This window comes from Stomoxys calcitrans, chromosome 4 (assembly GCF_963082655.1).
Source record: "Stomoxys calcitrans chromosome 4, idStoCalc2.1, whole genome shotgun sequence".
In the NCBI taxonomy this organism is placed as follows: Eukaryota; Metazoa; Arthropoda; class Insecta; order Diptera; family Muscidae; genus Stomoxys; species Stomoxys calcitrans.
This window is the reverse complement of record NC_081555.1, coordinates 34,698,614-34,726,156: the sequence shown is the minus strand read 5'-3', so window position 1 is coordinate 34,726,156 and position 27,543 is coordinate 34,698,614. Positions and strand designations below refer to the sequence as shown.

General features: G+C 39.9%; 1 protein-coding gene across 21 annotated transcripts in view; it reads right to left on the bottom strand.

Annotated features, from left to right (window-relative positions):
* LOC106089068 (small conductance calcium-activated potassium channel protein) overlaps positions 1-27,543 on the bottom strand; it is a 965,076-nt gene that overhangs the window by 513,694 nt on the left and 423,839 nt on the right. Inside the window, exon 1 of one of the 21 annotated variants that reach the window (XM_059367781.1) lies at positions 5,213-5,569. The exons of the other annotated variants lie outside the window; for them this stretch is intronic. The gene's annotated coding sequence lies outside the window, so the exon portion shown is untranslated. Of the gene's footprint in view, positions 1-5,212; positions 5,570-27,543 lie in introns of those variants that run through there. 21 annotated transcript variants of the gene reach the window in all.

Here is a 27,543-nt window from a genome sequence, read left to right as displayed (position 1 = left end):
TTCTTTCTAAGTTTTATTAAAAATGCATTTACTTTCTTTTAAAAAATCCGCAATTACTTTTTAGGCAACCCAATACGATCTACTTCGGTCTATAACCTGATATTGATCCCATATAAACCGATCTCACGATTTTACTTCTTGAGCCCCTACAAGCCGAATTTTTTATCCGAGTTGCTAAAAAAATTTTGCGCATAGTGTTCTGTTTTGACTTTAAACAACTGTGCCAAGTACGGTCCAAATGGGTCAAGAACTTGATATAGCTGCCAAATAAACCGGTCTCCCAGTTTGATTTCTTGAGACCTTAAAAAAAAAACAACAATTTTGCCCATGAACATTCCACTATGGAACAGGAGCAAACTTCTCACATATCAATGAGTGCAGTCCGATTCAAGTTTAAGCTCAATGATAAGGGGCCTCTTTTTTGTAGCCGATTCCGAACGGCGTGCCGCAGTGTGACACCTCTTTGGAGAGAAGTTTTACATGGCATAGTACCTCACAAATGTTGCCAGCATTAGAAGGGGAAAACCACCGCTGATCATTTTTTTCTGATGGTCACGCCAGGATTCGAACCCAGGCGTTCAGCGTCATAGGCGGACATGCTAACCTCTGCGCTACAGTGGTCTCCTTTCTAAAGGCCTTACAAGCCGCAATTTTTGTCCGTTTTAGCTGAAATTTTGCATGCAGTGTTCTGTTACGACTTCCAACAACTGTGCCAAATGCTGTCCAAAATTACTCTATAACCAGATATAGCTCCCATGTAAACCGGTCTCTCGATCGTCCTTGTTTGGTTCCTAGAAGCTTTAATTCAATTCTCCCTCGAATAAAAAGGGCATGAAAGGCCCTACACACCTGCAAGAGAGCCATTGGCAACAGTTGGGGCTTTCGACCGCGTGTCATGCATTGGGTATATACTGCAGTTGTCAGACCTATAATGCTATATGGTGTTGTGATATGGTGGACTGCTCTTTAAAAGTCCACTTACTGCTCAATACTTAACCGGATCCAAAGGATGGCTTGTTTGTGCATCACAGCCGCGCCGAGGACGACACCATCTAATGCACTGAATGTAATGCTACATCTCATGCCTCTAGACATTGTGGTTAGACAAATTGCTGCGACCACTGCCGTAAGGCTATGGGAGCTTTCTCATTGGTCATGTCGGGGGCTTCGAACACTGTGTTATCCTTGAGACAAAGTCCAATGTCCATTGTGGTTAGACAAATTGCTGCGACCACTGCCGTAAGGCTATGGGAGCTTTCTTTTTGGTCATGTGGCGGCTTCGAACACTGTGTTATCCTTGAGACAATGTCCAATGTTCCAGGCAAAGTGAATTACACCCTACCTGGGCCGTTGTTTGATAAAAAGTACTGAACTACTATTCCTGATAGAACCGATTGGAACTACGGGCCACAGGAAATTGTAAAGCGAACGAGCTTGCGAGACTCGCAACTACCCTACGCATTCCTGGGATACTGGAATCTGTGGGTATGCCTCTAGCGACATATAAGCTAAGTTTTGAGGACCGGGCCCGAAGGACAACGAATCAAAGATGGTCATAAAGAGGGAGCTGTGAGAATTCCAAAACTATGTGGCCTAATCTAGATTTGAAGAGGTTTACGGCTTTGCTGTCATTGGCTAGAATAGATGTCTCAGTCATTGTGTCTGTCATGACAGGTCACTGACCGATTGAAGGTTGCCAGCAACGACTTTTGCAGAAGCTGTAGGGCCCTCGAGGAAGAAGGGACTATAGAACAGCTTCTCTCTGTGTGTGTGTGTGTATGTCGCACTAGCAGTAAGAAGGAGTTCCACTTTATGCTCTCATTTCTTTGCTTTAGCAAATATCAACATTCGCAAGTTATTGGGTTTTTTTTAAAGATACATGGATGGTTCAACGATCGGAACTAGAAGACATTTTCGTTCTTCTGTTCCTGTGGGATCACAATGAGTGAGTCTGATGGAAGACTGCCACTTAAACTTAACCTTATCTAGATATAGCTCCCATATCGTCCGATTCGTCCGATCTGCAGTAATAATGCAATAAAGTGCTCATTTGTTAAGCAATTCTCTTGAAATTCGGCAGGAGGTTATATCTTAACATTCTTAATATTACTGGTGAATTTCATAGAAATCGGTTCAGATTTATATATAGCTCTCATGTATAAATATCGCCCGATTTCCACTTCTAGAGTCACAGCAAGCGCATTTATTGACCAATCTTGCCAAAATTTTGCACAACTCTTTATTCTACGACTACCACAATATGTGTGAAGTTTGCTCGATATCGGTTCAGATTTAGATATAGCTCCCTTATATATATATCGTCCGATTTTTAGTAAAATTGCAATAAAAAGCCCATTTGTAAATCCATTCTCTTGAAATTTGTTTGGAAGGATTATCTCTTGACCCTAGACATTACAGGTGATTTTTACGGAAATCGGTTCAGATTTGGATATAGCTCCCATATATATGTATCGCCCGATTTGCACTTCAAAAGGCGTAGTAGCTACAATTTTCAACCGATCTGCACAAAATTTGGCATGGATTCTTTTGTTATCAATTTTAACATATTTGCAAAATTTCATTAAAATCGGTTCAGATTTAAATATAGCTCCCATATATATGTATCGCCCGATTTGCACTTAAATGGCCCTAGTATCCAAAATTTTCAACCGATCTACCCAAAACTTGGCATAGAATGTTTTGTTACCGATCTAAACCTTCGTGTAAAATTTCATCAAAATCGGTTCAGATTTAGATATAGCTCCCATATATATGTATAGCCCGATTTGCACTTAAATGGCCCTAGTAGCTAAAATTTTCAACCGATCTGCACAAAACTTGGCACAGAATGTTTTGTTACTGATCTCAACATACTTGTAAAATTTTTATCAAAATCGGTTCAGATTTAGAAATAGCTCCCATATATATGTATCGCCCGATTTGCACTTCAAAAGGCGTAGTAGCTACAATTTTCAACCGATCTGCACAAAATTTGGCAGAAATTGTTTTGTTACGAATATTAACATGTGTGCGAGATTTCATAAAAATCGGTTCAGATTTAGATATAGCTCCCCTTTATATGTATCGCCCGATTTTCATTTAAATAGGCGTAGTAGCTACAATTTCCAACCGATCTGCACAAAATTGGGCACGGTTTGTTCCATTACCGATCCTAACATATTTTCTAAATTTCTTAAAAATCGGTTCAGATTTGGATATGGCTCCCATATATATGTATCGCCCGATTTACAGTTATAAGGCTGTAATAAACACAATTTGTAATCGATCTGCACAAAATTTTGTTCGGATTGTTTTGTTACTGATCTTAACATGTGTGCCAGATTTCATTAAAATCGGTTAAGATTTGGATGTGCCTTTCCTTACTGGCTTTGTCAATTTTCGTCCATTATCCTACAGTTCTGTTGTCCCTTCGTACATTATTCCCTGCGATTGCTACCTACCTCAACCAAGATTTTACTAACTCACTAGCCTTGAAATATTTCAAATACCACTCCAAAACTTAAACTAATATCTAAGGACCAAAACACTGAAAGTTAAGAAATCGTTATACGGCGTTTTAGTTAAGTGACCACCTTATGAGAGCCTGATCAAGCTTATCGTCCCTTAATCCTGTAAAACTTAATATCCTTCTTAACATTTTAAAAAACAACCTCTTGTTCAAGTATCGTCAAAGATTTTAACTTTTTAAATCTTTTTGCTAAAGCATCCATCCATCACTGAAGATAAAGGCGTTATTTTTCTACAACATGCATGTCCTCAGTTGAATATTGCGGCTTGGCCTATATCTCAATCCTTTTGGTTAACATGCATTTGGCAAAAACCATCATATATCAACTTTTTCTTTATGGTAAATAAAGTTCACTAGAAAAAGAATTCCAAATGCCTATCCATATATATGTGTGTGTGTACCTGCTTCAGTTGAAAAAGAAAACAAAAAAACACTCAGGAATTATCCTTTAAGTTCTTAAGTTTTTGCTTTTGATTTCTGTGGTTCTCTTGGACGCCCTTTGAGGTAAAACTTTAAAATTGTAGCACTTTTTTGCACTCTGTGTATCAAAAAAAAAAAAAGAATAAATTCTTAAGATCCTTTCTTGGCTCAATTCTCTACAGTCCAATGGCATATTGTTCACTCTTCCATTTGTTGGCCAAGTTGCTTTACATCTTTTTTTAAAGTTGTATTTTGCTAAAAAAAATCCTGGTCTTCTTCGTCATGCGAAAAAATGGCACAAAGTAAAAAGCGCGGAGGAAAAAGTTTTTATCACTTCAATGATGCGGTGCGGTGCGGTGCTGGTGTTGGGTTTTCATTTCATGGAGTTGATTCTCTTGCTTTGACAAGGCGCGTTTTGGAGGAAGGATGCCGTGTGACAGAGGCAAGAAGATTGCTGGAGTTGGTGTAATTTGGGGTTTGAATCTTGTAAGTTTGGTGTGTGTGTGTGTTTAGAACATACGCACTCGCTTTTACAAGGTAGATACAATTTTCGTATTTCTTCTTTCATTTGTTGTTGTCTATCGTTCGTATTTTTCCTTCTTTTTTTGAGTTTTTTTGTTTTTGTGAATGATAATGATGACTTTTCTTATTCGGCTTTATTCATCTTTGTGTGCGTGGTACTTCTGCTAACTGTTTGCTGACTCTATTTCGCACGAGTCTTCTTATTATTGACGTTGCTATTGTTGTTAGTATTGTTTAGTGTATGAGTGTGTGTGTGTGTTGGTGTATTTTGGCGATGATAGCCTTTGTGAAGAAGATGTTGTTATTGTTGCTGTTGTTTTTAGGTCTATTCTTCTTGCTGGCTTGCTGTGGTGTGGTTGGCCTTAACGTTAAGTTGATTAAAGCCTCCTCTCACATACACACTCACATCCTCCCTGCTTGCGGCAAATCATATAATTGAAGTTGTTAAAGTTTTCCCATAAAGCACCGCACAAACACTCTCCCAAAAAACACAGAGAACAGAAAACATCCCAAGAAAAGACTTTTAATTGAACGTGGCAACAAAAACAAAGACAAAATAGCCGACTTAAATGTTGACTTCAAGATTTTATGTTTCTTTTTAGTTAACTTTTCTAATGAAATTTTCTTTGGTAGAAAGTGTGTATTTTGTTTTTCCAAGCTGTAGTCGTTGTCGAAGCAAGCCCACACTTTAATTTTTCCTTCTTTTTTTTTTTTTGAAAAAGGGGGAAAAATAACACTCACTTAGACACTCACGACGATACGTAGACGACAACGAAGTTAGCGAGCAGTACGACAATGACAATTCATTCACAGTAACCGCATCGCTTTTGCTTTTTGGTTTCGAATTCAAATTGGCTCTTTGCGATTTTGCCATACAACTGGACTCGACTTGAATTTATTTTTCGTTTCCGAAATATGTGTTGCCACACGGGTTTGTTATGATTTTCTCAAATTTTCTTCTTATGCCTTCTTTTCTCTTCAGGGTATTTACTAGATGGCCTTAGAATTTCATTTTTTTTTATTATTATTTCTTTAATAATTATAATTATTTTTTTTAAATTATTTTATATATTTTTTTGATTCGTGGTACGTTTTTTTGTTACTTCTCGTTTCACGTCAATCAGGGGTGTAAACACTATACAGACTGAAAGCGAGCATATACAACCACAATCCGAGAAGCTTATCACAAAGTACGAAATTTCATTGTTGGTAGAAATTGTGAAATGAAACATGGCTGAAGCATACTTTAAGGCTCACTCCGTGTGCCAATACACTCTATGGGAGAGTGTGTTGGCCGCCTGTCAATGTGTAAAATTTCTTCAGTTGTGTTGAGTGTGTGTGTGTGTGTAGTGCGAGTATTTCGCTTAGTTAGGGATGTCGTGCACCAACGCTTTTTTTGTGTTAACTAATGTTTGAAAATTTATTATTTTGACAGGTAACCAGCAAAAGCGATAAAGGTTGAAGGAGATAAGGATATTGGCAAGCGAGATAGGCTAAAAATACTTATAATTAATTAATACGAATTGTAGGTAAGCAATTTGTCTTTTTGAGAATAGAAGAGTCAAAAGAGGGATAACACAAATAAAAATTTGATAGGGCCGGAAAAATCCCCTTTAACAGGATTGTATTGGTCAAGTTATTGGCACGAGTTTTGTTTTATAGTAGAAACTTAACAAGTAAAAGGGCGTTAAGTTCGGCGGAGCCGCATTTTGTGTACCCCTTACCATGGGTCGTATATGACACGTTCATTGAATAACTTTATCAAATAATAATGGACCGTACTTGACATGGCAAATGCAAAATTCCACTAAGGAACAGGGACGAGCTTCTCATATATCAATGAGTGCACTCCGATACAAGTTTAAGCTCAATGATAGGGGGCCTCCTTTTTATAGCCAAGTCCGAACGGTGTGCCGCAGTGCGACACCTCTTTAGAGAGAAGTTTCACATAGCATAGTACCTCGCAAATGTTGCCAGCATTGAAAATTTTGCCCATGAACATTCCACTAAGGAACAGGGACAAACTTCTCATACATCAATGAGTGCACTCCGATTCAAGTTTAAGGTCAATGATAAGGGGCCTCCTTTTTATAGCCAAGTCCGAACGGCGAGCCGCAGTGCGACATCTCTTTGCAGAGAAGTTCTGCATGGCATAGTACCTCACAAATGTTGCCAACATTAGGAGGTGAAAATTTTTTCTGATGATCTCGCCAGGATTCGAACCCAGGCGTTCGGCATCATAGGCGGACATGCTAACCTCTGCGCTACGCTGGCCTCCATGCCTATTAGAAGTCATTAAAAAAAAATCCATGTTCAAAATTTTAAGATAAATCGGATATTAATTGCGGCCTCTAAAGTCTCAAGAAATCAAATCGGACGATCGATTTATATGGGAGCTCTATCAAACTATAAACTTCTTGGGACCAAACTTGGCGAGGTTGTTGGAAGCCATAGCAAAACCGTACGTGCAAAAATATCAGCCAAATCAGATAAGAATTGCGCCTTATAGAAGCTCAAGAAGTCAAAATCCAAGATCGGATTATATGGCAGCTTTATCAAGTTATGGACCGATTTAGACCATTCTTGGCACACTTATTAGAAGTGAAAACAAAATATCTCATGCAGAAATGCAGCCAAATCGGATAAGAATCGCGCCCTCTAGAGGCTCAAGAAGTCAAAATCCAAGATCGGCTTATATGGCAGCTATATCAAGTTATGGACCGATTTACACCATCCTTGGCACACTTGTTGGAAGTGAGAACAAAATACCTCATGCAGAATTGCAGCCAAATTGGATAAAAATTGCGCTCTCTATACCCAGAGAAAAGTTAATACCAAACGTACTCATTTCAATACCATATGGTATTGATACTCTCAGTGAAGCAACACCGTATGATACAAAAACAATAACGGTTGGTATGGATGAAAATGATTAGTACCGTTTGGCTCACAGATGTTGGGCACTATGTAGAGAGGCCGTAAGCTCGAAATATGGCCTGAATCCGAGGATAGACCAATGGCTCTACAGGAGTGTAATTAGACCAATACTTATTTACGCCTCTGTAGTTTGGTGGGCTGCTATGGAGAAAAAGTGCAACATAAGGACCATACAACAGGTCAGGGAACATGTTGTCTTGGCATAGGCTGAGCGATGGGACCACGCCCACTAGGGCACTGGAGATTATTCTAGATATCTGACCCATTGACTTACAGATTAATTGTGAGGCAGAATGAAAGTGAAGAAAGTGAGAATGGATGCGGATGAGAGCAGCTCATACCATCGCCGAATAATCGAGGCGACGATAGGAAACCTGGAAGGAAGGGAAGAGGTTTCCGCTCTAATACCTGAGATGAACCTTGAGGTCGAGTGCGAGGTATTTCTGCCAGCGGCACAGTCTTGGCTTGACGGAACCCTAGTATTGCCATCTGGAAGATCATGTTTTACGGATGGATCAAAGCTGGAGGACAAAGTGGGCCTGGGAATCTACATTGAGAACCCAGGGACTGAGATCTTTTTTAGACTGCCTGACCATAGTACGGTTCTGAAGGCGGAGATCACGGCGATCACGGATGCGTGAGGTGGTGTGGTGCTAACGGTAGGACGTTGAGTGTGAACATTTTTACGGACATTGAAATAACAACCAGGACGGTAAGGCCAAGAACAGTCTTGCAGTGTAAGCAGGAGATTAACGCCTTCTCTGAGGATGGCAAAATCCGCATCGTTTAGGTGCCTGGCCATAACGGAGTAAGGGAAAATGAAAGGGCGGGCGATTTGGCGGTGAAGGTCAGAGGACTGCCGTCAATAAACTTGGTTAAACCGAAGCCTTTCAGGTTGACGCAGTACGAATTAAGGGAGTGGGCGACGAATGCACATGCAACATTGTGGAACAGAGAAACAGTCGGTAGGGCGGCAAAAATCTTATGGGGGGATACAGATCTTGAAAGGACGAAGCTATTACTGTAAGGAAGTAAAAAGAGGTCAGTATAGTTATTGGTATCATAACGGGACACATAGGTCTACGAGCTCACTTATGTAAAATCGGTGCAGCAAGTGATAGCATGTGTAGGGCATGTTGGGAAAATGATGAGACATTGGGGCATTTCCTTTATCATTGCCCGGCTTTCGCGTTTAACAGATACCGGCACTTAGGTGGAGACACAATACCAGACATGAGCCAACCTAGGGGAGTGGTAATGAAAACAGTTCATAATTTTGTAAGTAGCACGGAATCCCTACACAGAATCGTTTTCCACACTAGAGACTATTTTAGGCAGCCATATGTAACTATGATCCGATATGGGCCCTAGTACAGCTTCTTGTTTCAAATTTCAGCGATGATGGATAAAAAATACAGCTTTTTTGGTCATAAGACTCTAAGTCAGTAGGTCGGCCTTTTTAACAGTTATATCTAAATATGATACGATCGGAAGTCGGAAGACTTAAAAAAATCCTTTTTCAAATTTAAGCGAAATCGGTCAATTAATGCGACTATTACAGGGTAAAGATCTTAAATCGCCAGATTGGTCTATATGACAGCTCTATATAAATATATTCCGATTTTGCACATTCAGGAACTTCAGAACTTAGCAATAAAGTTGAGAAGGAGAACATCTTATTTAGTCCCTTCTTTCATTTCTTCTGGACGCTTCTTCTCCATATCTGTAGCCAATAACGTCTAAGTATTAGTTTAGGTTAGGTAAGCTTAGGTTCAAATGGAGGTCTGCAGAATTATGAGTAAAAGTGTGCCGAAATCTATCCCAATCCGCCTTTCTTCTGTTTAGCCGACGGGCCACATCTGCAGTATTTTCCCCAAGGCGAAAACTAATATACCGATGATCAGAGAAGCTGTGGCCATCCAACACCTCCCAGTCGCATATCCTGACTCCATTTCTCCACGCACCCATGGCTCCTGAATAAGAACCACAGCAAATCCTCCTGCCATCAGATGGACCTTAAGTGCCACTGAAGCGGCCTTAGATGAGGTTAAGTTGAAAAGAGGGTGCGGATATTAATCCGCCCTATGTCATGCCCCAAATGCTCCAACGTCTCATCGTTGGAGTCTTACAATGGTGGAGATTTATCTGAAGAAACCGGACCATAGTCTGGAATCAGAATTTCCACCACTGTTAGCGTTAGCCAGGTCTTCAAAGTCCGCCGGGAGTTTATCCTCACAAGATTCGTTCGAGTTAGGCATGATGAGTTTCCTTACTCATCCAGGGGCGGTAGAGATAGCAGTGGAACCACTCTTCCTCAGAACACCGGACACTTGCGGTGTGGACAATTCCTCCGTAGATGCTTCACTAGCTTCTGTTGTCGAAGTACCTTTAAAGTTCTGTCCTTCTCCGCCGGCGCACACCTTGAGCCCAATCCAATTGGAAGACCCACCCACACAGGGCTTTTCGGGTCCCGTTTTGACGCCTTCCTCTTCTGTCAAGATTCGTTCGATCTAGCCATGAAGAGTTTCCTTCGGCATCCAGGTGCAGTAGAGAAAGCAGTGGAACCACTCTTCCTCAGAATACCAGACACTTGCGGTTCGGTCGATTCCTTCTTAGATGCATCACCAACTGCTGCTGTCGAGTTATATCCTTCCCCGTTGGAGCACACCTTGACCCCAAATCCAACGGGATGACCTACTCTCACATGGCTTATCGGGTCCAGTTTCGACTCCTTTCTCCCCTGTTCTACTATTGGGTTGCCCAAAAAATAATTGCGGATTTTTCATATAGTCGGCGTCGACAAATTTTTTCACAGCTTGTGACTCTGTAATTGCATTCTTTCTTCTGGCAGTTATCAGCTGCTACTTTTAGCTTGCTTTTGAAAAAATGTTTAAAAAAGTATATTTGATTAAAATTCATTCTAAGTTTTATTAAAAATGCATTTACTCTCTTTTAAAAGATCCGCAATTTCTTTTTGAGCAACCCAATAGAAGCAGGGGGACTTCCCGTCTCTGACAATCCTCCAGACTTTAGAGATGATGTCGATAGTTCCTCAGACAAGTGTCCAGCAACAACTGCTGAGTCATCTCCTGATTCCCCATCCCCACCGCTTCTATAGACTTTCAGCTTCAACTTGTTGAATCCATAGGATACAACTCCATTAGACTTTTTGAGGTCTGTGGGACGGCTGGAGTTAAGTACGAATACTGCATGTCTCCGGTCCCCATAAACCTCATCCCATCTATTTTTCAGTCGGTGGTTATAAGATTGGGATTACATTCCCTTAGTCTTCCAAGTATGGATTCAGGATCTGAGGGAAACCTTGGTATCCAAGCGTTTGCCATTGTTTGAGAAGGAATTTCTTCCCCTTGACTAAATCCAGTGCTGTGCGCCAATCTTCTTTAGGGCGCAATCAATCGCCCTCAATTTTCTTAAGGGCGCAACGATACATCTAAACTGAGCTTTGCTCCCCGAAGACAATTAGTCTGTATCGGCTTCGATACCAACCTGCATCGTCGCAGATTGGAGAAGGCCCAGGTAATTCCGCAAAGACATTGGAGTATACAGATGACAGTCCATTGAATATACCACTCCAATTGTTCCTTGGTATGCAGCCCTGTTGTTCTCCCTTGTCGACAACTACCATCACCAAGCTGTCCTTGGCGACATTAGCAAAGGTCCTTGGACCCATATTACTAATTTTGACCTTAGTTCTTTTGGGCATGGGATGCACTCCAGGTGACCACAGTCTTTTGACTGACTGCGGTGCCGTTTCCGATTCTAGCCGTGTAGCCTCTGGTTAGGCCGTTCAGCGAATCTCCGAGCCCAATTAAGGGAGTCTCTCTCCTTATCGGTGAGAGTCTTAGGATCGTTCGCACCAAACCTCTCATTAAAACTGAGAGCGATACGCCTCTTGTTATTCCATCTTCTTAAAGAGCGTATTGGCCAAGAAGGCCGATGGCTTGGGCAAATTATAGGCACGCGAAAATAAAATAAGTTCGGCCTCATCCTTAAGACTCGAATCGTCCGTCTTCGTCTAAAGCTTCTGCTAGCCGATTGCTGTCGGCTAGTGAAGCCTTTCGCAATCGCTCCTTAAGTCGAGGTCTCAGTAGCCGACAAGATGCTGCGGCCGGATACCACCACCGCAGCTGTTGGGTCTTTGGAGTCCATTCTAAGCCTAGTCCGCGGCTCTAGATCTACCGCTCCACTGGGTGACTTAAAAAATGTCTCCGATAATAACTACCTTGTGGAGCGAAATAAAAATATGTCCGCTGTACTCAAAGTTTCCAACAAAAATTCACTGACTACTTTTCACCATAATTTACAACCATGTATGGGGTGTCAAAGGTTCAGCTTTTTCCCTGCTTTAGTCCTTTATTATACCCTTCACCATACGATGGGGGTTTACTAATTTCGTCATTCTGTTTGTAACTCCTCGAAATATTCGTCTAAGACCCCACAAAGTAAATAAATTCTTGGTTGTCATGATATTTTAAGTCGATCTGGCCATGTCTGTCCGTCCGTCCGTCTGTCTGGCAAAAGCACCCCAACTTTTGAAGGAGTAAAGCTTGTCGCTGGAAATTTTGCGCAAATACTTTTTATTAGTGTAGGTCGGTTAAGATTGTAAATGGGCCCTTTCGGTTCATGTTTTGATATAGCTGCCATATAAACCTATTTTGGATTTTGAATTCTTTAGCCTCTAGAGGGCGCTATTCTTAACCGATTTGGCTGAAGCACGAATTGCATTGTTAAAATTTTGAAATTTTGCCTAAAGCATTTCGATATGACTTCCGATAACTGTGCCAAATATAGTTCAACTTGATCTATAACCTGATATGGCTGTCATATAAACCGATCTTGGGTCTTGACTCTTTGAGTCACTAGAGGGCGCTATTCTTAATCGATTTGGCTAAAATTTTGCACGACTTGCTTTGTCATGACTTCTAACAACTGTGCCAAATATGGTTCAAATCGGTCCATAACCTGATATAGCTGCCATAAAAACCGATCTGGGATCTTGACTTCTTGAGCCTCTAGATGGTGCAATTATTATCCGATTTGGATGAAATTTTGTACGGTTGGGAATATAAACCGATCTTGGATCTTGACTTCTTGAGTCTCTAGAGGGCGCAATTCTGGTCCGATTTGACTGAAATTTTGCACGTGGTCTTTTGCTTTCACTTCCAACAACTGCGTCAAGTATGCTTTAAATCGGTCCATGGTTTGATATACCTGTCATATAAACCGATCTTGGGTCTTGACATCTTTAGCCTCTAGAGTGTGCAATTCTTATCCGATGGGAATGAAATTTTGCAGGACGTGTTTTGTTAAGATATTCAACAATTGTGCAAAGTGTGGTTCAAATCGGTCAACGTTTTGATATAGCTACCATATAAACCAATCTTGGATCTTGACTTCTTGAGCCTCTAGAGGGCGCAATTCTCGTCCGATTTGACTGAAATTTTACACATAGTGTTTTGGTGTCACATCTAATAACTGTTGCAAGTGTGGTTCATATCGGTTCATAACCTGATATAGCTGTCATATAAACCGATCTTGGATCTAGACTTCTAGAGCCTCTAGAGGGCGCAATTCGATTCCGATTGGAATGAATTTTTGCACGACGTGTTTTGTTATGATATCCAACAACTGTGCTAAATAAGGTTTAAATTGGCCAATAACCTGATATAGCTGCCATATAAACCGATCTTGGGTCTTGACTTCTGGAGACTCTAGAGGGCGCAATTATTATCCGATTAGAATGAATTTTTGCACGACATGTTTTGTTTTGATATCCAACAACTGAACCCAGTATGGTTCAAATCGGTTTATAACCTGATATAGCTGCCATATAAACCGATCTTGGGTCTTGACTTCTTGAACCTCTAGAGGGCGCCATTTTTAATCGATTTGGCTGAAATTTTGCACGACTTGCTTTGTTATGACTTCTACCAACTGTGCCAAATATGGTTCAAATCGGTCCATAACCTAATATAGCTGTCATATAAACCGACCTTAGGTCTTGACTTCTTGAGCCTCTAGAGGGCGCAATTCTTATCCGATTTGCCTGAAATTTTGTGCGACGTATCCTCTCATTACCATCAACATACGTGTTTATTATGGTCTGAATCGGTCTATAACCTGACACAGCTCCCATATAAATCGATCTCTCTATTGTACTTCTAGAGCCCTAAAGGGCTCAATTCAATGACTTCCACTATGGTCTTTAGCATAGAAATCCTTTTTTTATCCTTTATTTGTCTAAAAAGAGATTCCGGGAAAAGATTCGATAAGATTCGGCCCGGCCCGACTTAGCACGCTTTTACTTGTTACGATTTAATTTTTTGCCCCACAAAAAAAGCAAATTTTATTAAAGTTTATCTGGGCATGAACTATAAGTTCTTCTTCCCTTTCCATGTGACTTCCATCTTGTGTTTCCCCCACTCCTGGCTTATATTTTGTGTACATTGTTGTAATAAAAATTAATTTGTATTTGTTTGCCTACTTCTTTTTGAACGGAAATATCTTTTTTAGGTAATTTATTGCCACATTTCTCTGAGGTCCATCCTTTGGTATTTTTGGAGCTTGCTGTTTTATTTTAAAATTACATTAGACATGTAATAATTAAATTAAATATTAAAATAGCTCGGCATATTTGATTAATTACCGCAAAACATGAAGTTAATGTTGTAACAAAATAGGCCCCAAACTGTCATCCCTAACTGAAGGGGGGGGGGGGGGGGGGGTCTATTGTCATTCCATCACAGCAGAAAAAAACACACACATAGTCATTGCATAGCAAACAGGCTCTCACCCATACTCAAAGTGCTCTTTAAAAACCGCTATCTTGTCAGAGACTAGGTTAGCAGTACAACACAATTAAAGCTCTCCTTCTCTATGGGTCACTATGACACAGTTTTGTTCTCTTTCTCTCTTGCTGTCACTTTCTCTACGGTTCTCTTTGGCTCTTTTCATTATCTCTCTGCTCATATTGACTTTCGTTTGGTTATCTCTGACTATGTGTCACGTTTTGTTGTCCTGCCGATGCCGCGCTGACGTCGCTGCTGCTGCTCGAAAACAGGAAAAACTTTGTGTCTGGCTGTAGGTCTGTCTTGGATTTTCTGTTTTCGTTGGAATCCACCCCACCCCCCTGATAACGCCTTGGCTTTCGTTTTCTTTTTCCTAACCCTTGTTGTTGTTTTTTTAGTTGTGTGTGGCGCGTACTCGAAACTGGAAACCATTTCAAATACACAGTCGTCGTGGGATGTCATCGTCGTGGTTTTTTGTTGCTCTTGTTAGTAATTGGACAGGGTCGGCAAAAAGGGAGTCACATATACATATACACATACACACATATATATATATTATTGCAGAAACATCATCGTTCAGCTGACGACACGAAGGCTCGCTAAAGCTTTGCTCTGTCTGTCCACACCACACTGAAATGTAGACATTTCGAAGGAGGCACATTTTGGGCATTTGCTCACCAAGTAATGGCAACACCACTCCACACCGCACTCGTTCCCGCAACACATCATTATCGTTGTAGTCGTCATTAATATCATCGTCGTAGTAGTCGTTGTCGTTGTCGTTGTCGCCGTCGTTACTCTGTTTGATGATTTTGCTGTTGTTGGGGCTTTCCCTTCTACCATGTTTGCCTTATTGATGGTCGGTTATTATTTGAAGACTTGCACGTTGTCTGTGTTCCGTTTCCATTTCGTTTTTGATTTGCCATTAGACCATTACTCCCAGACCACATATAACAATGACAACAACAACAACAACAATGGCAATGGCAATAATAAAGAAATGCTACAACATTTCGTTTTTAAACGTTTTGCTCTTCGACACCATTACCATGGAAGTTCTTTACAAAAAAATCAACCAGGCAACCAACCAACACCATTGAAATACACAATTTCTGCAAATCATTTTCAAAAACATTCTCACATGTTTGTATAAATGGGGTCCGGTACATTTGACAATTGTCAACTTTGTCAAGAGTTGCCAAGGTGTGGTAATGAAAGTTTAATGAGCCCCAATGTAATACGGAAATGATTGGCATATTGTTATCCTATAATAGGAGGGACATGCAAAAAGAAAAGGCAACAACTTAACGGTCGGTAGGACGGCGAAAATCTTATGGGGGAATCCAGATCGTGGGAAGACCAGGCTATTATTGAAAGGAAGTAAGAAGGAGGGACACATAGGACTACGATCTCATTTATGTAAAATCGTTGCGGCAAGTGATAGCATGTGTAGACCATGAGGGGAAGATGATGAGACGTTGGAGCATTTCCTTTGTCATTGCCCGGCTTTCGCGTCTAACAGATACCGGCACTTTCTTTTCTTCAAATATGTGACAAATCATGGCTATCACTAACTATGGCGAATGAAGGCAAATAAAACCGTAGTTGAACGACTCAATAGCGCAATGGAGATGTAATAGCATCAGTCTAAGACGGATGGCTCAAAAGTGCTGCAGATACAGAGAATGCCCCTTGCTTTAGCGAGAGGCAACAAGTAAAAACGTGCTAAATTCGGCCGGGCAGTATCGTAGGTACCCACCAACATGGATTCCGCTTAAAATTTACCCTTGTTAACTATGTTTATATTGAAACTAGCTGGACAGGGCCCCCTTCGCTGCGCCTTCTTTCACTCTCTTATTTTATCTGAGCCCTATATGGTCACGTCAGGAAATAAGACCTGAGGTGGGAGTGCTGGTACAGCCTTTCAAATATTTCGCGCCAATGTGGATATTATATTGATGCTCTTCTCTCAAATACCTTTCATTGGAGCCTTTTATTGCTATTGTCGGTTAATATGTTCGGTATGGGGTTTTCGTTTTGTTAGTGAGGTGGATCCCCACATATCAAATACCTTACATTTAAGTCCCATATTGTCATCATTAGTTTATATAATATTTGGCTGGTGGCTTTGGAGGTGGGGCGGCCCCTACATATCCCACCCATCTCCGAGATCTAGCGTTTTTGGAAATAGGGTATGGGGAGGGTCCGCCCATTACAGTTTGGATGTTAAATCTACTTCATTCTCTTGGATTTGGTGGTGGATTGTAGTAGCCAAAGATTCATATTCCACTCCCGAAAATCACATTGGAGCTACATATTGCTATAGTCGGTATATATGTGTGGTTTAGGGGGCGTTCATGAGGTGAGGCGTCCCTAAAAACCACTTGGCCATGAAACAGATACAGATTTGAGGCCCTTTTTGCCATAATCTAGAAATATGTCCAGTATGATCAGTAAACAGGGTGGGGCGGCCACCCCCCGAACATCCAAACAAAGAACACATTTCGCCCATGAACATTCCACTAAGGTAAAGGGGCAAACTTCTCACATAGTTGTTCCCGAAGGCAGTCGGATTCAAGTTTTATGCCCAATAATAAGGGGCCTCCCTTTTTTAGCCGAGTCCGAATGGCACCCCCTTGGAGAGAAGTTTTACATGGCATAGTATCTCACAAATGTCTATTGCCAGCATTAGCCCTGAAAAATATCAACATCGTGCTCTATTCACAAATTTCTTTAATTTGAGCCCCAATTGCCATTGGTTTAGGGGGAGTTGATGGGTTGACATGACCCCCAAACATTTGGCGTCAAACTTGGATATCAAATTCATTTTATACTATCATAAAACAATTATTTTTCGCCATAGTAGAGCACGATTCTGTATGAGCCCCATAATGTCAAGCATTTTGAAGGAGGCTATCAAGATATTCAGGGCTAGGTGCTCTCGTTCAGATTCACACTAATTGTTTTGTTGCATTGGTTATTTACATTCAAAATCATATTTCAAAGCGACCATTTGGAAAACTACGTTCTTAAGGATCCGCAGGTTCTCCTGTGTCCATCCCAGTTTGAGGAGAAAAAGTGTACTCTACAACCAAAGACGCACTCTACTCTCAATCACCCTTTCATTTGATACCCATATTGCCCAAGGCGGTGAAAGAGTCCTATTGGGGCTTTTTTGGGGGTGGGGGCCCCGCCAAAACTTAAGAGTAAAATTTGTTTACCAAATTCATACTCTACTCTTAAATACCTTTCATTTAATACCCATATTGTCCCAATCGGTACACATGTCCGTTCGGGTGGGTTTTGGGATGGGGCGTCCCCCCAGATTATTGGACCCCAAAAATTTTTTAATCGGTGCACGCATCTCAGAGGTCTAGCGGTTTTTGAAAATTGGGCTTTGGGGAAGGCCCCCCCCCACCTTCGGATATCACAAAATTTAGCACCCTATTTTAACCGAGGGCATATCATCCGTGAAAATTTCATGAAAATCGGTTCAGCCGTTTTTGAGTCTACACGGAACAGAAAAACAAACAAAGCGCAACAATTTCATTTTTATATAACAGAAGAAGATTATTTAAAACAGTCAAATCGGGAATTGATTGAGACTTCAATGCTCACAAGATGTCATATCGGCTCCTAGTAGGTCTATATCACCATATTGACCGATTTGGATAAAACTTGGCACTGTTGTTGTAAGTCATAGGATAGGTTTTTGGGTTAAATTTCAGCCAAATCGAGTAAAAATTTAGGCCTTTAGGGGCTCAAGACTTCAAAACCGGGAATCGGTTTCTATGGGGCTATATATGTTTATAGATCGATTTGGATCATACTTGGCTTGAGGCTTTTAGGGGCTCATGAAGTCAAAACCGGGTATCGGTTTATATGGGGGCTATATCTGTTTACAGACCGATACGGATCATACTTGGCATGCATGTTGAAAGTCATTTCACAAGTCTTTATTCAAAATTTTAGCAAAATCGGTTGAAAATTTAGGCTTTTAGGGGCTCAAGAAGTCATATCCGGTGATCGGTATATATGGGGGCTATATCTGTTTATAGACCGATTAAGATGATACTAGGCAAGGTTGTTGGAAGTTATAACACTAGTCTTTGTTCCAAATTTCAGCCAAATCAGATGAAAATTGAAACTTCTAGGAGCTAAAGAAATTAAATCTTGGAATGGCTATATCCAAATCTGAACCGATACAACCGATGTATAATCCCCAACTAGCTACTAGCTACATCAATAAGAAGTATCTGAGAAAAATTTCAAGCGGCTAGGTTTACGCATTCCGCCGCTATCGTGATTTTAACCGACGGACGGACATGGCTAGTTCGACTCAAAATGGCGGGACGATCCAAAATATATATACTCTATGAGGTCGCAGATCCATATTTCGAGGTGTTACAAACGGAATGACTTGATAATGCCTCCAACCTATGGTGGTGGGTATAAAATAGAGACGAAGGAGGAGTAAACAAATATTTCGACCTAATTCTTTGATGCCTCTGATAGAAGATTGTAATGGAAACAATTGGAAGCGTTTTCAGTTCAGCCAGGCCGAATCCTATATACCCTCCACCTTGGATCGCATTTGTCTAGTTTCTTGCCCGATATCTCTTTATAGCCAAACAAAGTATAATGGATAAAAATTGCTATGCGATTGGAGCTATACCAAGTTATGAACCGATTGGGGCCATGTTGGACATTTATATGTTGGACATTATCGACAAACTGCTGGTAAAACTTATAAAGCCACAGTTTTAGTATGCCATACTTTAGGAAGGAGGATTATTATGGATACAACACTGATTTCGGGTAGAAAGATCCAAAGTTGCAACCTTTAGAGACATGGTCAGTGGAGGCGGCGAGCCACACTGTTTCTTAAGAATGCTTTTAATAACCTCAAGTGGTGTGAAGTGCTTAGGATGTTCCGAGGTAACCTTATTTTAAAAAACTTTAAGAAGCTCTGATCTATTCTTCTAAGGAAGGTGCGGATAGATATAGGCACTCTTCAGCGGCTGCGTAGGTTTCCATATTAGGACCGGATATTTGGAATGCCAGCTATAGTAAGTTATTGCGAACAAAAATGCTCGACGAAACATTTTCATTTGGGAACGTAGACAACATGACTCTTGTCGCCGTGGTAAGAAATGTGGCAGTTATTGCAGCTGATGATGAGGGCAAAATGCTGGCTACACTTCCACAGTTCGCAATTCGCTATGAATAAGATTCTATAGAACTTAACATGCAGATAGAGGATGTATGGGTAACGATTGAAATTTTTAGTAAGTGACCTCGTAATCCACAAAATCCTTACTTCCGGTACAGATAACGGGGATTCTATGGATAATCCTAGTCATAACTGGAATGATCCTGACAAACCTACAGAGAAAAACTCTGTAGGGGCAAAACTGGGGATTATCCTCCAAACAATACCCGAACATTAGTAGACATTAGAAATTTTTTGCGGAATTGGTTCTCCCCGTACTAATGCTGTTTTTATTTGTGATGTTTCTCATCGTGTTTCTCTTCCATCAAGTGGTGTCGCTATACGGCACGCCGTTCGGACTCGTCATAAAAAGGAGGCTCCTTATTTTTGAGACAAATTTTTAATAAAATTTTCTCTAAAGCTAAAATTTTAATGAAATTTTCTCCAAAGTCCAACTTTCAATGAAAATTTTCTCTAAATACAAAATTTTCATGAAATTTTCTCTAAAGACAAAAAACCAATAAATTTTTTATGAAAACATGTTCTCTTATATCATTTTTTTTAACATCAGAATTATACAAAATTTCCTTTAAAATTGTAAAGAAATTGTTAATAGGAAGCTTCCTTTTTGTCAATGCAAAGAAGTCGAAAGGAAATAAAAACTATGCCCTGAAACTTCTCGTAGAAGTTAAGCTTTCAACTCATACAAAATTTCAGTCAATTCGGATAATTCGGATAAAAATTGCGCCCTGTAGTGGCTCAAGAAGTAAAGATCCAATACCGGTTTATATGGCAGCTATATCGAAACATGGACCGATATGGCCTATTTATAATCCCAAAGGACCTACACCTATAAGAACTATATGTGCAAAATTTCAAGCGGCTCGCTTTACTTCTTCGAAAGTTAGCGTGCTTTTGACGGACAGACGGACGGACGGACATGGCTAGATCGACTTAAAATGCCATGACTATCAAGAATATATGTACTTTATGGGGTCTTAGAGGAATATTTCGAGGTATTACAATCGGAATGACGAAAGTAGTATACCCCCAACCTATGGTGGTGGGTATAAAAATTAGTACAAATTTGGTAATTATTCTCAGTTTCGTGTTTTGAGCTTCCGGCTACTAAGTAAATTCTATAACAAATCTGGAGGTTGGCAACTCAACTGAAGTTGGGTTGCAACCCTCTTAATCGACCCATAAGTATTACGGAGCCGTTAGTATTCAAGGAGGCTACCGTGGCGCAAAGGTTAGCATGTTCGGCAATGACGCCGAATGCCTGGACTCAAATCCCTGCTAGAACATCAGAAAATTGTGGTGCGGTGGTCATGCCATTACTAATCCTGGCACTATGCCATGTGAGGTACTATGCCATGTTAGAACTTCTCTACCAAGCGGTGTCGCTATGCGGCACGTATGAGAGAAGTAGCCCCTGTAACTTAATGAGAGAGAAGTAGCCCCTGTACCTTAATGAAATATTTATGGGAAATTTAGTATGCAAGAATTCTGCCAGGGCTGGGCTGCGCTGTTGTTGATTCTAGCCCAACGAAATGTAGTGAGAGATTGCATCGCACCCTCTTGATACCTTATATCCTATCTGTTTTGCCTTCCTCATCCGCCGTTGCAGCTCCAATGTGGGTGGCGGTGTCGGCGAGTCGAAAGGCAGATAAAGTGATGCCAGGTATGCTTCACCGACTACCTGTCTCATTACTGTAGCCTTAGACGTTGGCAACTCTGGGGAATATTTATAATTTAAATTTTTATGGAAAATGGCACAGGTCCTTGGACAAAGTATCAGTTTGGCAGTTGATATGGTTAAGTCCAGAATCTTTGTTCCTGAATTAAGGATTTTCTCCATCATTTCCTAAGTACTAAAGTATCGCTGTAGTGTTGAGTTTGAAAGGATTTCTTTGCGAAGTTACAATCTTCCTCACTTCTCCCCCAAAATTTATTGTAAATTTGCGTTTCAACCAACCATTTGGTTAATTCTTTTGACTAAACTACGCAAAATATATATTTCCTCAATGAATATCTAAGATTTCCTACAATACCATCCACACGGTGGAGTAAAACATATTGCCTTTGTTTGGACAATGAATTTCCTTTGCTACTTCGCGCCATTGTGTTGGCGGAAAATTAATTCCTTTTCATATACGAAATGGATATGTATCCATTGTGTTATCTTAATAGGGGGGTTTTAATAACCGTTATGACAAGGCTAGAGCTGATTGTTAAAGGATTGCTGTCTTTGGACGTTTAATAGGCTCTCTATGGGCCGTAAGCTAATGACAGCAATGCAATGCACGCTACACACACACACACGAATGCTTGACTGGATAAATAAACTTTTACTACATACCATGTATAATATGTGGTTAGTAGCAAGGAATTCGTGTTGGTCAAAACACTCCCTTTTATTTTCGTCACTACTAATTAGCAATTGCCATGCGAATTTGAACAACAACAAAATCCAATCCATATGCAAATGTCCATATAGATTTGAATGGAGCGCTAACTAAATTAGCGTTTTACTTGACAGCTACATAGACAAAAAGACACACGCAAGCCAGCGAGTCGGCCAGCCAGCTAGCCAGCACACCCCCGGTCTTATATGTATGTTACTCTCATATGACCTTATCAATGAAACGTCATCATCGAGGGGAATTGAAATAAAGGCCGAAAAGAGATGAGAATACAATAATTAAAATATTAATTTTAACAAAAAAACGTTTAGAGCCAAAATTATAATATTATCATAAATTAGCGTAAGCAACAACAACAACAACCAAGAAGAGCCGTAGCACAAGTAGGAGGACCCCACTCATATGTCTTAGATTTTGGCCATGAGTACATGTGCGAGAGTAGGTGTTTGTATGTGAGTGTGGACATGTAAGTGAAAGTGTTGTTACTCGTATGTGTTTGAGTGTGTGTGTGTTTGTGTATGGCAAGTTACACCCACCCATAATTAATACTCAAATATTATGAAACAATGAACTTTACAGCATTACTATCTCTCAGGCACACACACAGGCACACAAACGCATTTGGATGAATATTTGAAACTTTCACTGTCATTATCTTACTATGAATGTAAGGCTATTTCTCACTCTCTCTCTCTCTCTGTCTCTCTCTTCCTATCTCTCAGCTCAAAAGTCTCTTTGCTTTGCTCTCAGCAATGGTCTTTTCCGCATTCTATTATATTTTCTTTCTCTTTAAAGAGTCCCTGGCCAGAGAGAGAGAGAGAGAGAGAGTGTGAATACTTATGAATTGAAACATATTAACTCGCTCTTTTTTAATTTTTCTCTTTTGAAATTTCAAAGAGAATGGGGCCCCAGACGCTTTCGTTTGTTGTGTTGTTTTCATTGCGAAATTATGGTAGGTCGTCGTTCCCATACTGATATACCAACTTCTAAGGCTGATAACTCTCCCAAGTGCTTAGGTTTGTTCCTGAATAGTTATGCGTAAACATATTTTGATGATTTTCCTGAAAGCGTGCGTTTGTTTTTTTCGACATTTTTCGGCAAACCTTTCTTTTGGCAAGTGTGGGTGTATCGTTTGTTTTTCTCCTCTACCATTTACTAAAAACATTTAATTTGAATGTTTCTATAAATAAATCATCAAATTTCTCTTTTCTTTGTGAGGTTTTTGTGTCTATTTTCCTGTTGTTGTTATTGCTGCTGCTGCCATTGGCTTGTGTTTTCTTTATCGCTGGTGCGTATACATAATTCTACATTTTTCATTTTTGAATGAATTCTTTGCGTGTTAGAAATGACACTTGAAATTATCCCAAATGTTATCAAAAGAAACAACAAAACATTAAGAATGTGCACGTGTGTCCCAACTTCCTTTTCCGGCCGTCCCTCGTTGTACGAGTATAAGTTTTTACATATAAGGGTATGAGCGTGTGTTTGAAATTTCTAAAGGCAATGCCTTTGGCTTGTGGTTGTTCGGTAGTTGCCTTTTTTTCATTCTCTGACTTTTCTTTCAAGCCATTTTGACAAAGTGAACAGTCACTTTTGAAATGGACAAGTAATAGAAGCAACAACAACAAAAAAAAATGTTAGTGGCAGATGTTACAATGGCCACAACAGTGGCAGCAATGGTGGCAGCAGCTGCAGCAGCAACAACAACAACTCAACTGCCATTGTTTACACACATATGTGCTATAAATAAAGCAAACGGCATAATAAGAAGTGCACTTTGGCTTTCGTTTTATTGAAAAGCTCACGTACTTTAACATGCAAACGCACAAGCACACACATACTCTTGCACACAGTCACTTGCTTGTACATACACTCGTTGTGGCTCTCCATTAAGTTGTAAAGCAAACTCATACTAGGCTTCATGCACATAGCTGGCCAAACACACAACACACAACACACATGAGTTAAAGCAAACTCACACCAGCACTTAGGCATTGAAAACATAAGCACTCACAAACAAAAAAAAAAAAAAAAAAAGTCCCAAGAGACATTGCTCTGCATGCATGTGCACTTGCTGACGCACACACATAGATGCATGCATTCAACTCTTTTGTTGCCCACAACTGTGTGTAAGAAATTCAGTAACACAGGCACATACACTAGCTCTCTCTCTCTCTCTCTGTGAAGTCGAGTCACTAGCACTTAGTAAAGTATCTAACACAAAGGCATTGGAGGGTGTTGCACAATGGAAGAACTTTAGGAAAGAAAATGCTAAGAAAGGTAAAAAGGAATATTTAGCAAAAGCGTGCAAAGTTCGGTCGGGCCGAATCCTAGGTTCCCACAAACATAGATTCTGCTAAAAACTTACTCAAATGAATTTAGTTGGAAGGCATTTCTGTCAAATCATGTAAAAATTTAAGCTTCTAGGGGCCGCAGAAGGTCCACATATATAGGATCTAAAGCAGGTTATAGACCGATTCGGAAGTTGTAAAAAAACACTCTGTGCAAAACTTCAGCTTCATCGGAAAACAATTGCTGCTTCTAGCGGCCCAAGATCTCAAATCGGGAGATAGGTTTATATGGCAGCTATAAGCGGTTATTGACCGATTTGAAACGTACTTAGCACGATTGCTGGAAGTCGTTACAGAACACGACGTGCAAAATTTCAACTCAATCAGACAACAATTGCGGCTTTTAATGCACCAAGATCTCAAAAAGGAAGATCGGTTTTTATAAGAGCTAAAACGGGTTATAGACGGATTAAGAACATATTTGGTTTAGTTTTTAGAAGCCATAACGAAACATTCCGTGCAAAACTTCAGCCAAATCATTTGAGAATAATTTAAGAAGATAACAATGGCACCCTCTAGAGGCTCCAGAAGTTAAGATTCAAGGTCGGTTTATAGGGCCGCTATATCAAAACATATATCGCTATGGCCCATCTACAATCATAACCGATCTACACTGATAGGAAGTATGTGTGCAAAATTTTTAGCCATTAGCTTTATTACTTTGAAAGTTTGCTTGCTTTTCACAGATAGACAGACGCACATGACTAGATCGATTTAAAATGGACATCAAGCATGGGGTCTTAGACCAATATTTCGATTTATTACAAACAGAATGGCGAAATGGGATTTATGCTGATACTATTGGGTTGCCCAAAAAGTAATTGCGGATTTTTCATATAGTCGGCGTTGACAAATTTTTTTCACAGCTTGTGACTCTGTAATTGCATTCTTTCTTCTGTCAGTTATCAGCTGTTACTTTTAGCTTGCTTTAGAAAAAAAGTGTTAAAAAATATATTTGATTAAAGTTCATTCTAAGCTTTATTAAAAATGCATTTACTTTCTTTTAAACAATCCGCAATTACTTTTTGGGCAACCCAATAATATTTTCAGTGCGGCACCTTTCTGGGGAGAAGATTTTACATGGCTCAAGTTGACACGGCCTTAGTAGCTCACAAATGTCGCCAGCATTATGAGGGGATTACCACCGTTGGACAATTTTTCTGATGTTCTAGCCAGGATTCGAATAGGCGGACATGAGTTAAAGTGGCCTCCGTATACAAGTGTCCTTCAAAATACAGAAATTAATACGGGTAAAATTAAAAAAAAAAAAATTATATATGAAAAATCCATTTCGGGTATACATGGTTTTAAAATGAATGAAAATTTATAAAAACCTAAGCTTAACCAAATTTCCAAAAAAAAAAATAAATAAATGAAAGTCGAATATCTCCGAAACCAGAATCGATATCAAACGAAGTTTTTTTTGTAGGGATTTTTGAGCTGTACCCAGCCAATTTAAATTTTAACCATAAATTGACATTTGGAATCCCCAACAAATGATCTCATTCTTACTTTAGCTCTAAGTATTCAACTTTTCAAAGTTCTATATCTACCTGTTCTCAAAAGAGTCTTATAATCAAGGCTGTAAGATGCTCAAAAAACATCCTCAGATTTGCTATGTGGTTACGGCCCATGTAGCCTCTTGAACAGTTTCAAATTTTAGCAAAATCGGTTAAAAATATAGCTTTTATGGGCTGCAGAACCTTAATCGGGAAATCGGTCTATATGGCAGATATCTAAATATAGTCCGATCTGAACCATATGTATGTCGGGAGGACTAAAATTACTCACTGCTTAAAATTTCAGCGAAATGGGATAAAAAGTAAAGCTTTTATGGGCTTCAGACCCTTTATCGGCAGATCGGTATATATGGCAGCTATATCTAAATATAGTCCCATTTGAAGCATGTTTGGGTCAGGAGGGTCGGGAACCTTTAAGCTACTCCCTGTTTCAAATTTCAGCGAAATTGGATAAAAATTAGAGCATTTATGGGAATTAGACCCTTTATCGGCAGATCGGTCTATATAGCAGCTATATCCAAATATGGTCCGATTTGGCCCGTTCAAGAACTTAACTAGCGTGCATCAAAAAGTCGTATCTGTGCCAAATTTCGGGCGATATATATACATGAGAGCTATATCTAAATCTGAAAAGATTTCCATGAGATTCATTAGCAATGTCGAGAGTCAAACGAAAATCCTTTTTGCCAAATTTCGAGAGAATCGGTTAACAAATGAGCATTTTATTGCAATATTTCTCAAAATCGGACGAACATATACATGTGAGCTATATCTAAATCTGAACCGATTTGGATCAAATTGCCCAGAAGTTGTGGTAGTTGTCGAGGAAAGCGTTGTACCAAGTCTTGGCAAGATTTGTCAATAAATGCGCTTGCAATGGCTCTAGAAGTGAACATAGGGTGATACGCATATATGCCAGCTATTGGGTTGCCCAAAAAGTAATTGCGGTTTTTTCATATAGTCGGCGTTGACAAATTTTTTCACAGCTTGTGACTGTGTAGTTGCATTCTTTCTTCTGTCAGTTATCAGCTGTTACTTTTAGCTTGCTTTAGAAAAACAGTTTAAAAAATGTATATTTGATTAAAGTTCATTCAAAGTTTTATTAAAAATGCATTTACTTTCTTTTAAAAAATCCGCAATTACTTTTTGGGCAACCCAATATATCTAAATCTAAACCGATTTCTCCAGTATTGTCGAAAGTTATAAGAAAATCCCTCCTGCCCATTTACAAGAGAATCGGTTAAAAAATGAGCACTGTATTGCATTATTACTCAAAATCAACAACTGTGCCAAGTACAGTCTGAATCGGTCTATAGCCTAGTATAGCTCCCATATAAACCAATCTCCCCGATTTGACTTCTTGAGTCCTTGCAAGCTGCAATTTTTGTCAGAATTGGCTGAAATTTTGCATGCATCCAAGAACTGTGCCAAATACGCGTCCCAATCAGTCTATAATCTGATATAGCTACCATGTTAACCGGTCTCTCGATCATCCTTGTTCGGTTCCTAGAAGCTTAAATTTTTGTCTGGTTTGACAGAAATTTTGTATGCAGAATAAAATTATGCCCTTCAACTTAATTTATTTTGTATACATTTTTAGCAAAAACCTTGGTGGTGGGATACCAAGATTCGGCCCGGCCGAACTTAGCACGCTTTTACTCGTTACTTTTTCCTTCCCATGCTTCGCGGTCTATCATTCTTCTGATATGTATTTCGGACTGAAATTGAAACTTTTTTAAGCCGATTTTTCAAGGCTACAAGTATGAGCTGACATATATGCGCTTTTTCTGTACGATTCTAAATGTGGCGTTTGAGTA